Source organism: Ranitomeya imitator, chromosome 1 (genome assembly GCF_032444005.1).
Source record: "Ranitomeya imitator isolate aRanImi1 chromosome 1, aRanImi1.pri, whole genome shotgun sequence".
Lineage (NCBI taxonomy): Eukaryota > Metazoa > Chordata > Amphibia > Anura > Dendrobatidae > Ranitomeya > Ranitomeya imitator.
Window position 1 is genome coordinate 187,612,873 of NC_091282.1, and position 12,893 is coordinate 187,625,765.

Here is a 12,893-nt window from a genome sequence, read left to right on the forward strand (position 1 = left end):
TTCAGGTTTTCTCGCTTTTTTTTCGCGATAAAAACTCATTAAAAACGCATACATTATTCATTCTATCATTTAGAATGCATTCTGCAATTTTTGTGCACATGATGCGTTTTTTTTTCGCGAAAAAAAACGCGTTGCGGTTAAAAAAAAGCAGCATGTTCATCAATTTTGCGTTTTTTTCGCGTTTTTCCAACGCATCAAAAACGCGCAAAAAAAACGCATCAAAACCGCAAAAAAAAAACCTCCAAAAAAACGCATGCAGATTTCTGGCAGAATTGTCAGGTTTTTGTCAGGAAAATTTCTGCCAGAAATCCTGACGTGTGCACATAGCCTTATAGTTAAATCTGAGTCAAGAGAGTAAGGATATTGTCCCACAGAATTTTATGAGACACTTAAAAGCCACAACTTTTTCAAGCACTAATCGCTTCCGGAAACACTCATTTTTAAGTCATTTTTGGTGGAGGTTTTTGTTTCCTGAAGTGGTTTTGAAGAATTTAGGATTTTTTTTTCTCTAAAGCATTTTTACACAGCCTTTTTTTTGGACAGTGCCTAGTTTGGAGAGGTCTTCATCAAGATCCGCTTGAAAGAAGTAACTTTTCTTTATACACTAGGCTTTTTCAAAATCCTCCTCAGGAAAAAAAAGCCTCTTTGTATTTACTATGGAAATTAACATGAAAAAAGTATGGTAGAGCTTTTGAAGCAGTTTTTCAGGAGGTGCGCTACTCTGCTCTGATCAGAAGTTGGCGACAGCACCCACTGTCAATACGCGTTGTAACAATCCCCGGTGATCAGGAAATGCAAAGACCGAACCCGCTCCAGAAAGTGACATCACTTGTGGGGGTGGTGCTGGTCTCTGCTTTTGCTGCGCGCAGGGTATTCTTCTTACAACACACACTGACAGTGCACTCTCTTGCTGGCTCGTCACTTCTCATCAGAGATGGCGAATGCACTGTCATTGCATATTGCACAGTGACAAGAATAAGGGTGGGAGGCAGCTCACTTCAAAACTGCAGCACTGGGAGGCTATTCTGACAATCTGCAAGGAAATTCAGGCAGAAACTCTCCAAAAACCCACAAGTTCGATGGATGCAAGAATTATGAAGGTGACATCAAAGAAGGTTCCTATGTTACCATGTAACTTGGCCTCTTAGGATGTTTTGGAGTTAAATAGCTTTTTGTTCAATGAATGTGACCTCCTAATGCTGCAAATTCAACAAATGAGCATTTTCAACCTATAAAATGTTAGGAAACTGTGTTGCGCATAATAATTTGGGACGGTGCGTTTTGAGTTATTTTAGTTTTGAAAAAAATCCTGTTATCATTGAGAGTTTGTACAATAAAAGTTGATTTATCTTCTAAAGGTTGATTATTTGAACATTATATGTGCAGAGACGTCCTTCTTTTCTTCTCAGATAAGACCCTATTGTGCTTCCTGTTTTTCTAGTTTTTTTTTTTCAAAATCATATAAGAAATAACTTGGAAACTCTGTATACAGTATGTCACTGCAGGGAAGTTCTGGTGCCATTTCCCATATGCTGGGTGTGACTTGTACAGACAGAACCTAAATAGAGAGATGTATATTACTAGTGTATAGTACATTACTTTATTAAACTTCTATTAGTTCACTTTTTATACTACTATTTTATTAGAAAAGTAGCGTAGAATCACGGTCATTAGCCAAATACTTGTCAAATGTCTGTAAAACTCTGCACAATTCCAAGATTGTGCAAATGTTTCAATTTGTACAACCCCTGGCAAAAATTATGGAATCACCGGCCTTGAAGGATGTTCATTCAGTCGTTTAATTTTGTAGAAAAAAATCAGATCACAGACATGGCACAAAACTAAAGTCATTTCAAATGGCAACTTTCTGGCTTTAAGAAACACTAAGAGAAATCAAGAACAAAAAGTGTGGTAGTCAGTAATGAATACTTTTTAAGTAAGCACAGGGGGAAAAAATTATGGAATCACTCAATTCTGAGGAAAAAATTATGGAATCACCATGTAAATTTTCATTCCCAAAACTAACACCTGCATCAAATTAGATCTGCTCGTTAGTCTGCATCTAAAAATGAGTGATCACACCTTGGAGAGCTGTTGCACCAAGTGGACTGACATGAATCATGGCTCCAACATGAGAGATGTCAATTGAAACAAAGGAGAGGATTATCAAACTCTTAAAAGAGGGTAAATCATCATGCAATGTTGCAAAAGATGTTGGTTGTTCACAGTCAGCTGTGTCTAAAATCTGGAACAAATACAAACAACATGGGAAGGTTGTTAAAGGCAAACATACTGGTAGACCAAGGAAGACATCAAAGTGTCAAGACCGGAAACCTAAAGCAATATGTCTCCAAAACAGGAAATGCACAACAAAACAAATCAGGAACGAATAGGTGGAAACTGGAGTGAACGTCTGTGACCGAACTGTAAGAAACTGCCTAAAGGAAATGGGATTTACATACAGAAAAGCTGAAAGAAAGCCATCATTAACACCTAAACAGAAAAAAACAAGGTTACAATGGACTAAGGAAAAGCAATCGTGGACTATGGATGACTGAATGAAAGTCATATTCAGTGATGAATCGCGAATCTGCATTGGGCAAGGTGATGATGCTGGAACTTTTGTTTGGTGCCGTTCCAATGAGATTTATAAAGATCACTGCCTGAAGAGAACATGCAAATGTCCATAGTCAATGATGATATGGGGCTGCATGTCAGGTAAAGACACTGGGGAGATGGCTGTCATTACATCTTCAATAAATGCACAAGTTTATGTTGATATTTTGGACACTCTTATTGTCCCAGCAATTGAAAGGATGTTGAAATAATTTTTCAAGATGATAATACATCCTGCCATAGAGCAAAAACTGTGAAAATATTCCTTGAAAAAAGACACATAAGGTCAATGTCATGGCCTACAAATAGTCCGGATCTCAATCCAATTGAAAATCTTATGTGGAAGATGAAGAAAATGGTCCATGACAAGGCTCCAACCTGCAAAGCTGATCTGGCAACAGCAATCAGAGAAAGTTGGAGCCAGATTGATGAAGACTACTGTTTGGCACTCATTAAGTCCATGCCTTAGAGACTGCAAGCTGTTATAAAAGCCAGAGGTGGTGCAACAAAATACTAGTGATGTTTTGGGGTGTTTTTTGTTTGTTTTTCATGATTCCATAATTTTTCCTCAGAATTGAGTGATTCCATAATTTTTTCCCTATGCTTGGTTAAAAAAGTAATCATTACTGACTACCACATTTTTTGTTCTTGATTTCTTTTAGCGTTTCTCAAAGCCATAAAGTTGCCATTTGAAATGACTTTTAGTTTTGTGCCATATCTGTGATCTGCTTATTTTCTACAAAATTAAACAACTGAATGAAAATCCTCCATTGCTGGTGATTCCATAATTTTTGCCAGGGGTTGTAGTTAAGATTAAATCAGTCACCTCATGTAAGTCGCGAGAGATTATTTGGATATTATTATTTAAAAATGGCATTTTTTTTATTTTCTAAATTTTCATTCTATGTTTTTGTTAAAAGTATGAATAGAAATGATGTCCAGAATTCCATAGTTTTTTAGCCATTATTATGTTTGTTAAGTAAAAAGGGCAGCACACTGCAGCGCCAAAACATGCAAACTTGAAAACACGAAATTTGAACTGCATTACTGCACTAGAAATATGAAAAATGAGAGCTTTTAGCGCATAAAAATGGCCATATTTATGTGTACCTCGTAGCCACTTTACGGCTTCTCTCTTATACGAGTTATATGCAGTTCAAATTTCGTGTTTTCAAGTTTGCATGTTTTGGCGCTGCAGTGTGCTGCCCTTTTTACTTAACTATATACGAGTTGGCGACTCTGGGTTCAGCACCTGTTCACACTCAGTCTATGTTTGGATGTGCAGGTCAGGTTTTTGAAATTATTATGTTTGTTATCACATTGCAGAAAATCACAAGAGATTGGGCAGATTCATGCTTAGTCAACGTGATAAGACATTGGAGGCGTAGATTGTGACTGCTCGTACTGCAGCATCCAAAATTCTGTCAGGCTGGCTGAACGTGATCATGTGTTTAGCTAATAGAGCAGATTCTAGATTTATTGCTGGTTGAGGCTAAAATTTAAATAGTGTCTCTCTCCTCAGTGCACTTTAAACATGCAATGCTCCCCATGATGCTCCTTCCGCCATTATTTTTCCTCCACATTTGACGTCTCAGAACAGAGGGCACGATTGCATGACTACATGGTGCCCACAGCCCAGAAATATGTGGCTCTTCAGAATGCTCGCTGAAGAGACCGGATCAGCGGAAGAATGAGGAGAAGTGAGTATTAATATATTTATTATAACAGTGAGAACATTGTGGTGGCCATAATACTGTATGGAGGACTATGGCGAGTGCATACTATATGGAGGACTATGGGGAGTGAATTATACTGCAAACAGGAAAAGAAATCCAGCTTCCAAAAATATCAAAATTTATTGAGGATAAAATCCAAAGTCCAATGATATGGTTCACAGGAGAATGAGTAGCAGCAGGCTACGCGTTTTGAACAATGAGTTCTTTTTCAAAGCCTTTGAAAAAGAACTCATTGTTCGAAACGTGTAGCCTGCTGCTACTCATTCTCCTGTGAACCATGTCATTGGACTTTGGATTTTATCCTCAATAAATTTTGATATTTTTGGAAGCTGGATTTCTTTTCCTGTTTGCCTTATCGTTCCACGTGATGACTGCACGGTATCTGGGCTTCCCCACAACAAATGCCTAATAGGTGAGCTGGTTTTTCACTATTTTTCCTTGCTCAGTGCATTATACTGTATGGAGGACTATGGTGTTCAGTCATATTGTATGGAGGAATATGGGAGGTGCATTGTACTGTATGGAGGACTATAGGGTACATTATACTAGATGAAGGATTATGAGGGATGCATAATACTATATGGAGTCCTATAGGGAGTGCATTATACTATATGGAGAGCTATGGGGGTGCGTTATATTATATGGAGGACTATGGTGGTGCGTTATACTATATGGAGGACTACAAAGAGTGCATTATACTATATGCAGGACTATGAGAAGATGCATTATACTATATGGAGGACTATGGTATACAGTTTTACTGTATGGAGTACTATGGGAGGTACATTATACTGTACGGAGGACTATGGGGATACAATATACTATATGTATGATTATGGGGGATGAATAATACTATATGGAGGACTACAGGGGGTGCATTATACTATATGGAGGACTACGAAGAGTGCATTATACTATATAGAGGACTATGGGAGTGCATTATACTATACGGAACACTAGCGGGTGCATTATACTATATGGAGGATTATGGCAGAGTGCATTATACTATATGGAGTGCATTATTCTGTATGGAGGGCTATGGTGAGTGCATTATACTATATGGGGACTATGGGTGAGTGTATTATACTATATGGAGGAGTACAGTATACAATATAGAAGACTATGGGGAGTGCATTATGCCATATGAAGGATTATGTGGAGTGCATTATACTATGTGGAGGACTATGAGGGTTCATTATACTATATGGAGGACTATGGGGTGTGCATTATTCTATATGGATGACTATGGGGTAAAGTATACTATGTTGAGGACTATAGGTAGTGCAGTATGCTAAGTGGAGGATTTTGGGGAGTACAGTATATTATATGGAGGAATATGGGGTGCATTAAATTACATGGTGGACTATGAGGAAATGCATTATACTATATGGAGGACTATGGTATAGTTATACTGAATGAAGGATTATGGGTGGTGCATTATGCTGTATGGAGGACTATGGGCGTGCATTATACTATATGGGGACTATGGGTGATGCATTACACTATATGGAGGGCTATGGGGGTGCATTATACAATATGGAGGACTATGGGGTTGCATTATACTATATGTAGGACTATAGTGAGTGTGTTATACTGTATGAAGGACTATGGGATTCATTATTCTATGTGGAGGACTATGGGGGTGCATTATACTGTATGGAGTGCATTATTCCGCATGGAAGACTATGAGGAGTGCATTATACTATATGAGGACAATGGGGATGCATTATACTATATGGAGGGCTATGGGGGTGCATTATACGATATGGAGGACTATGGGGGTGCATTATACGATATGGAGGACTATGGCGGTTGCAGTATACTTATATGGCGGACTATGGGGAGTGCATTATACTATATAGAGGACTATGTGGAGTGCAGTATACTATATGAAGGACTATGGGATGAATTATACTATGTGGAGGACTATGGGGTGCATTATACTATATGAGGACTATGGTGGTGTGCATTATACTATATGGAGGAGTGCAATATACAATATGGAAGACTATGGAGTGCATTATACAATATGGAGGACTATGGGGAGTGCATTATACTATATGGGGGGACAATGGGTTGTGCATTATTCTATATGGAGGACTATGGGGGTGCAGTATACTATATGGAGGACTATGGGAAGTGCAGTATACTGTAATGAGGACTATGGGGAGTGAGGTATACTATTTGGAGGATTATAGGGTGCATTATATAATATGGAGGACTGTGTGGGGGCTATTATATTTGGAGGGCTACAGTGTGAAGGTTTGTGTCTGGTCCATTATACTGTATAATGGCTCCCACACTTTATGAAGACCCCAACAGTAGTCTCCACACTGTATGATTGTCTCTGCTGTCCTGTGCATGCGACGCCTCTTTGTCCGTTCTATAGTCTGCAGGTTTAAAGCGACCTGTGGTCTACAGCATAGAGGGTGGTACTGCAGGGAGATCATGTCTCCATGCTCTATCATAGGGTATGCTATTATTGAACACGCAGAGTGTACTGGAATTGGACGTGGGGAATGTATCACACATGATGAGCATTAGCTACGCAGCACTGCAGGCTGTATCACACAGGATGCTATTAGATACACTGCACTGAAGGATGTATCACTCATGATGGGATTAGAGAAGCGGACTGTATCACATGCTGGGATTAGATATGTAAACCTTATCAGACAATGGGTTTAGTTACAGGGCTCAGTGAAGGGTATTACATACTGTATGATGGGATTACATACTGGGTTCAGTATGGGAGTGTATCGCACAGGATGGGATTAGATACTTCTTATCCACTCCATCCACCTTTATGGGAGCAGTGGTGTAATGTGTTCCCTCTCTGTCCACTTCATGTGTTATTATGAGATATTAAATAATTATTAATACAAAAATAAAAATCATGGCACCTTCCCTATAAAAATAAATGTAATTATAATGCTCCGGAATAGGGCAGTGCATTATACTATATGGATGGCTGTCCAAGTAGCATGCTACTTCTTTTGCTCCGCAGCGGTTTTCATGCGTATTTTTCCACACCATTAGCACAGATTTTTTTTTTTTTGCTATTGAATTACATTGTACTGTAAATCACAGTGCGGAAGTGCAGCGTTTCTGCGCGGAAAAATCCGCTGCGGATCCGCACCAATTCCGCATCGTATGCACACAGCCTAAATGTTAAGTCGCCACTTATTGTTACAGGGGCACTCTGCTTATTGTGTCTGTCAAAGTGGCACAGAGAGACATTATTATTTTCTGGGGGAGGCAAAATGTGGGCAATGTTTTCTAGGGCACTTGCACACAGCATTACTATATTCTAGAGGGTTGTTTTACCATCTAAAGGGCACACAGTACCACACAGCAGGTGCAGTAAAAGGGACACATACGGCAGCAGTGGCTCAGCATTGGGGTATCATTAAGATGAGGAGTTTGTGCAGATTGGGAATAGATGAGGATGGGGCTGGAAATGTGAGAAGTCATATGTGACTTTGCTATAATCTCTGCAGATGAGTCCTGGTTGGAGAAGTCGTCATGTCAGTCTGGGCCAGATGGAAAAAAACGGGAAAAGTGAATGATTCCATCAGAAAGAATCAGCTGTAAGTTGCTATACAGAACTGTATTGTAATCTTCTATATGTTCTGCAGGACTGGTATCTAGACTATCACTATATGGTCACCATATGTCGGTAATATACTATGGCCTGTTACACCGGGTATAGTCTGGACTCAGGGTACACTGTGGCCCCTTACAGACGGGATAGTCTGGGCTCGGAGTACACTGAGGCCTGTTACACCCGGTATAGTCTGGGCTCGGGGTACATTGTGGCCCGTTACAGCGGGTATAGTCTGGGCTCGGAGTACACTGTGGCCCCTTACACCTGGTATAGTCCGGGCTCGAGGTACACTGTGGTCTGTTACACCCGGTATAGTCTGGGCTCGGGGTACACTGTGGCCCCTTACACCTGGTATAGTCCGGGCTCGAGGTACACTGTGGTCTGTTACACCCGGTATAGTTCGGTCTTGGGGTACACTGTGGTCTGTTACACCCGGTATAGTCTGGGCTCGGGGTACACTGGTCTGTTACACCCGGTATAGTCCGGGCTCGGGGTACACTGTGGCCTGTTACACCCGGTATAGTCTGGGCTCGGGGTATACTGTGGCCTGTTACACCCGGTAAAGTCTGGGCTCGGGGTACACTGTGGTCTGTTACACCCGGTATAGTCTGGGCTCGGGGTACACTGTGGCCCCTTACACCTGGTATAGTCCGGGCTCGAGGTACACTGTGGTCTGTTACACCCGGTATAGTTCGGTCTTGGGGTACACTGTGGTCTGTTACACCTGGTATAGTCTGGGCTCGGGGTACACTGGTCTGTTACACCCGGTATAGTCCGGGCTCGGGGTACACTGTGGCCTGTTACACCCGGTATAGTCTGGGCTCGGGGTATACTGTGGCCTGTTACACCCGGTATAGTCTGGGCTCGGGGTACACTGTGGCCTGTTACACCCGGTACAGTCTGGGCTCGGGGTACACTGTGGCCCCTTACACCCAGTATAGTCTGGGCTCTGGGTACACTGTGGCCCGTTACACCCGGTATAGTCTGGGCTCGGAGTACACTGTGGCCCGTTGCACCCGATATAGTCTGGGCTCGGGGTACACTGTGGCCCGTTACACCCGGTATAGTCTGGGCTCGGGGTACACTGTGGCCCGTTACACCCGGTATAGTCTGGGCTCGGAGTACACTGTGGCCCGTTGCACCCGATATAGTCTGGGCTCGGGGTACACTGTGGTCTGTTACACCCGGTAGTCTGGGCTCGGCGTACACTGTGGCCTGTTACACCCGGTAGTCTGGGCGCGGGGCAAACTGTGGCCTGTTACACCCGGTATAGTCTGGGCTCGGGGTACACTGTGGCCCGTTACACCAGGTATAGTCTTGGCTCGGAGTACACTGTGGTCTGTTACACCTGGTATAGTCTGGGCTCGGGGTACACTGTGGCCCCTTACACCTGGTATAGTCCGGGCTCGAGGTACACTGTGGTCTGTTACACCCGGTATAGTTCGGGCTCGGGGTACACTGTGGTCTGTTACACCCAGTATAGTCTGGGCTTGGGGTACACTGTGGCCCCTTACAACGGGTATAGTCCGGGTTCGAGGTACACTGTGGTCTGTTACACCCGGTATAGTTCGGGCTCGGGGTACACTGTGGTCTGTTACACCCGGTATAGTCTGGGCTTGGGGGTACTGTTATGGCTGGCAATCAGGCAACACAGCGTGCAGTAATCAGCGCACATACAGAGATCTGGCAATAACCAAAAACAATAGGACGAGCTCTGAGACGTGGAATCTCTGTAGACTGCAGTACCTGATCTATCCTCACACAACTATAAGCAGCAGTGGATTGCGCCTATCACTACCTATGCAACTCGGCACTGCCTGAGGAGCTGACTAGCCTGAAGATAGAAATACAAGCCTGACTTACCTCAGAGAAATACCCCAAAGGAATAGGCAGCTCCCCACATATAATGACTGTTAGCAAGATGAAAAGACAAACGTAGGAATGAAATAGATTCAGCAAAGTGAGGCCCGATATTCTAGACAGAGCGAGGATAGCAAAGAGAACTATGCAGTCTACAAAAAACCCTAAAACGAAAACCACGCAAAGGGGCAAAAAGACCCACCGTGCCGAACTAACAGCACGGCGGTGCACCCCTTTGCTTCTCAGAGCTTCCAGCAAAAGTTAATAGCAAGCTGGACAGAAAAAACAGAAAACAAACTAGAAGCACTTATCTAGCAGAGCAGCAGGCCCAAGGAAAGATGCAGTAGCTCAGATCCAACACTGGAACATTGACAAGGAGCAAGGAAGACAGACTCAGGTGGAGCTAAATAGCAAGGCAGCCAACGAGCTCACCAAAACACCTGAGGGAGGAAGCCCAGAGACTGCAATACCACTTGTGACCACAGAAGTGAACTCAGCCACAGAATTCACAACAGTAGCCCCCCCTTGAGGAGGGGTCACCGAACCCTCACCAGAACCCCCAGGCCGACCAGGACGAGCCACATGAAAGGCACGAACAAGATCTGGGGCATGGACATCAGAGGCAAAAACCCAGGAATTATCTTCCTGAGCATAACCCTTCCATTTGACCAGATACTGGAGTTTCCGTCTAGAGACACGAGAATCCAAAATCTTCTCCACAATATACTCCAATTCCCCCTCCACCAAAACAGGGGCAGGAGGCTCCACAGATGGAACCATAGGTGCCACGTATCTCCTCAACAACGACCTATGGAATACATTATGTATGGAAAAGGAGTCTGGGAGGGTCAGACGAAAAGACACCGGATTGAGAATCTCAGAAATCCTATACGGACCAATAAAACGAGGTTTAAATTTAGGAGAGGAAACCTTCATAGGAATATGACGAGAAGATAACCAAACCAGATCCCCAACACGAAGTCGGGGTCCCACACGGCGTCTGCGATTAGCGAAAAGCTGAGCCTTCTCCTGGGACAAGGTCAAATTGTCCACTACCTGAGTCCAGATCTGCTGCAACCTGTCCACCACAGAATCCACACCAGGACAGTCCGAAGACTCAACCTGTCCTGAAGAGAAACGAGGATGGAACCCAGAATTGCAGAAAAATGGAGAGACCAAGGTAGCCGAGCTGGCCCGATTATTAAGGGCGAACTCAGCCAACGGCAAAAATGACACCCAATCATCCTGGTCAGCGGAAACAAAACATCTCAGATATGTTTCCAAGGTCTGATTGGTTCGTTCGGTCTGGCCATTAGTCTGAGGATGGAAGGCCGAGGAGAAAGATAGGTCAATGCCCATCCTACCACAAAAGGCTCGCCAGAACCTCGAGACAAACTGGGAACCTCTGTCAGAAACAATATTCTCAGGAATGCCATGTAAACGAACCACATGCTGGAAGAACAAAGGCACCAAATCAGAGGAGGAAGGCAATTTAACCAAGGGCACCAGATGGACCATTTTAGAAAAGCGATCACAGACCACCCAAATGACCGACATTTTTTGAGAAACGGGAAGGTCAGAAATGAAATCCATCGAAATATGTGTCCAAGGCCTCTTCGGGACCGGCAAGGGCAAAAGCAACCCACTGGCACGTGAACAGCAGGGCTTAGCCCTAGCACAAATTCCACAGGACTGCACAAAAGCACGCACATCCCGTGACAGAGACGGCCACCAGAAGGATCTAGCAACCAACTCCCTGGTACCAAAGATTCCTGGATGACCGGCCAGCACCGAACAATGAAGTTCAGAGATAACTTTACTAGTCCACCTATCAGGGACGAACAGTTTCTCGGCCGGACAACGATCAGGTTTATTAGCCTGAAATTTCTGCAACACTCTCCGCAAATCAGGGGAGATGGCAGACACAATGACTCCTTCCTTGAGGATACTCGCCGGCTCAGATAACCCCGGAGAGTCGGGCACAAAACTCCTAGACAGAGCATCCGCCTTCACATTTTTAGAGCCCGGAAGGTATGAAATCACAAAATCAAAACGAGCAAAAAATAACGACCAACGGGCCTGTCTAGGATTCAAGCGCTTGGCAGACTCAAGATAAGTAAGGTTCTTATGATCCGTCAAAACCACCACGCGATGCTTAGCACCCTCAAGCCAATGACGCCACTCCTCGAATGCCCACTTCATGGCCAGCAACTCTCGGTTGCCCACATCATAATTACGCTCAGCAGCAGAAAGTTTCCTGGAAAAGAAAGCACATGGTTTGAACACTGAGCAACCAGAACCTCTCTGTGACAAAACCGCCCCTGCACCAATCTCAGAAGCATCAACCTCGACCTGGAACGGAAGAGAAACATCAGGTTGACACAACACAGGGGCACAGCAAAAACGACGCTTCAACTCCTGAAAAGCTTCCACGGCAGCAGAAGACCAATTAACCAAATCAGCACCCTTCTTGGTCAAATCGGTCAATGGTCTGGCAATGCTAGAAAAATTACAGATGAAGCGACGATAAAAATTAGCAAAGCCCAGGAATTTCTGCAGACTTTTTAGAGATGTCGGCTGAGTCCAATCCTGGATGGCCTGAACCTTAACCGGATCCATCTCGATAGTAGAAGGGGAAAAGATGAACCCCAAAAATGAAACTTTCTGCACACCGAAGAGACACTTTGATCCCTTCACGAACAAGGAATTAGCACGCAGTACCTGGAAAACCATTCTGACTTGCTTCACATGAGACTCCCAATCATCAGAGAAGATCAAAATGTCATCCAAGTAAACAATCAAGAATTTATCCAGATACTCACGGAAAATGTCATGCATAAAAGACTGAAAAACAGATGGAGCATTGGCAAGTCCGAACGGCATCACCAGATACTCAAAATGACCCTCGGGCGTATTAAATGCCGTTTTCCATTCATCTCCCTGTCTGATTCTCACCAGATTATACGCACCACGAAGATCAATCTTAGTAAACCAACTAGCCCCCTTAATCCGACCAAACAAGTCAGAAATCAATGGCAAGGGATACTGAAACTTAACAGTGATCTTATTAAGAA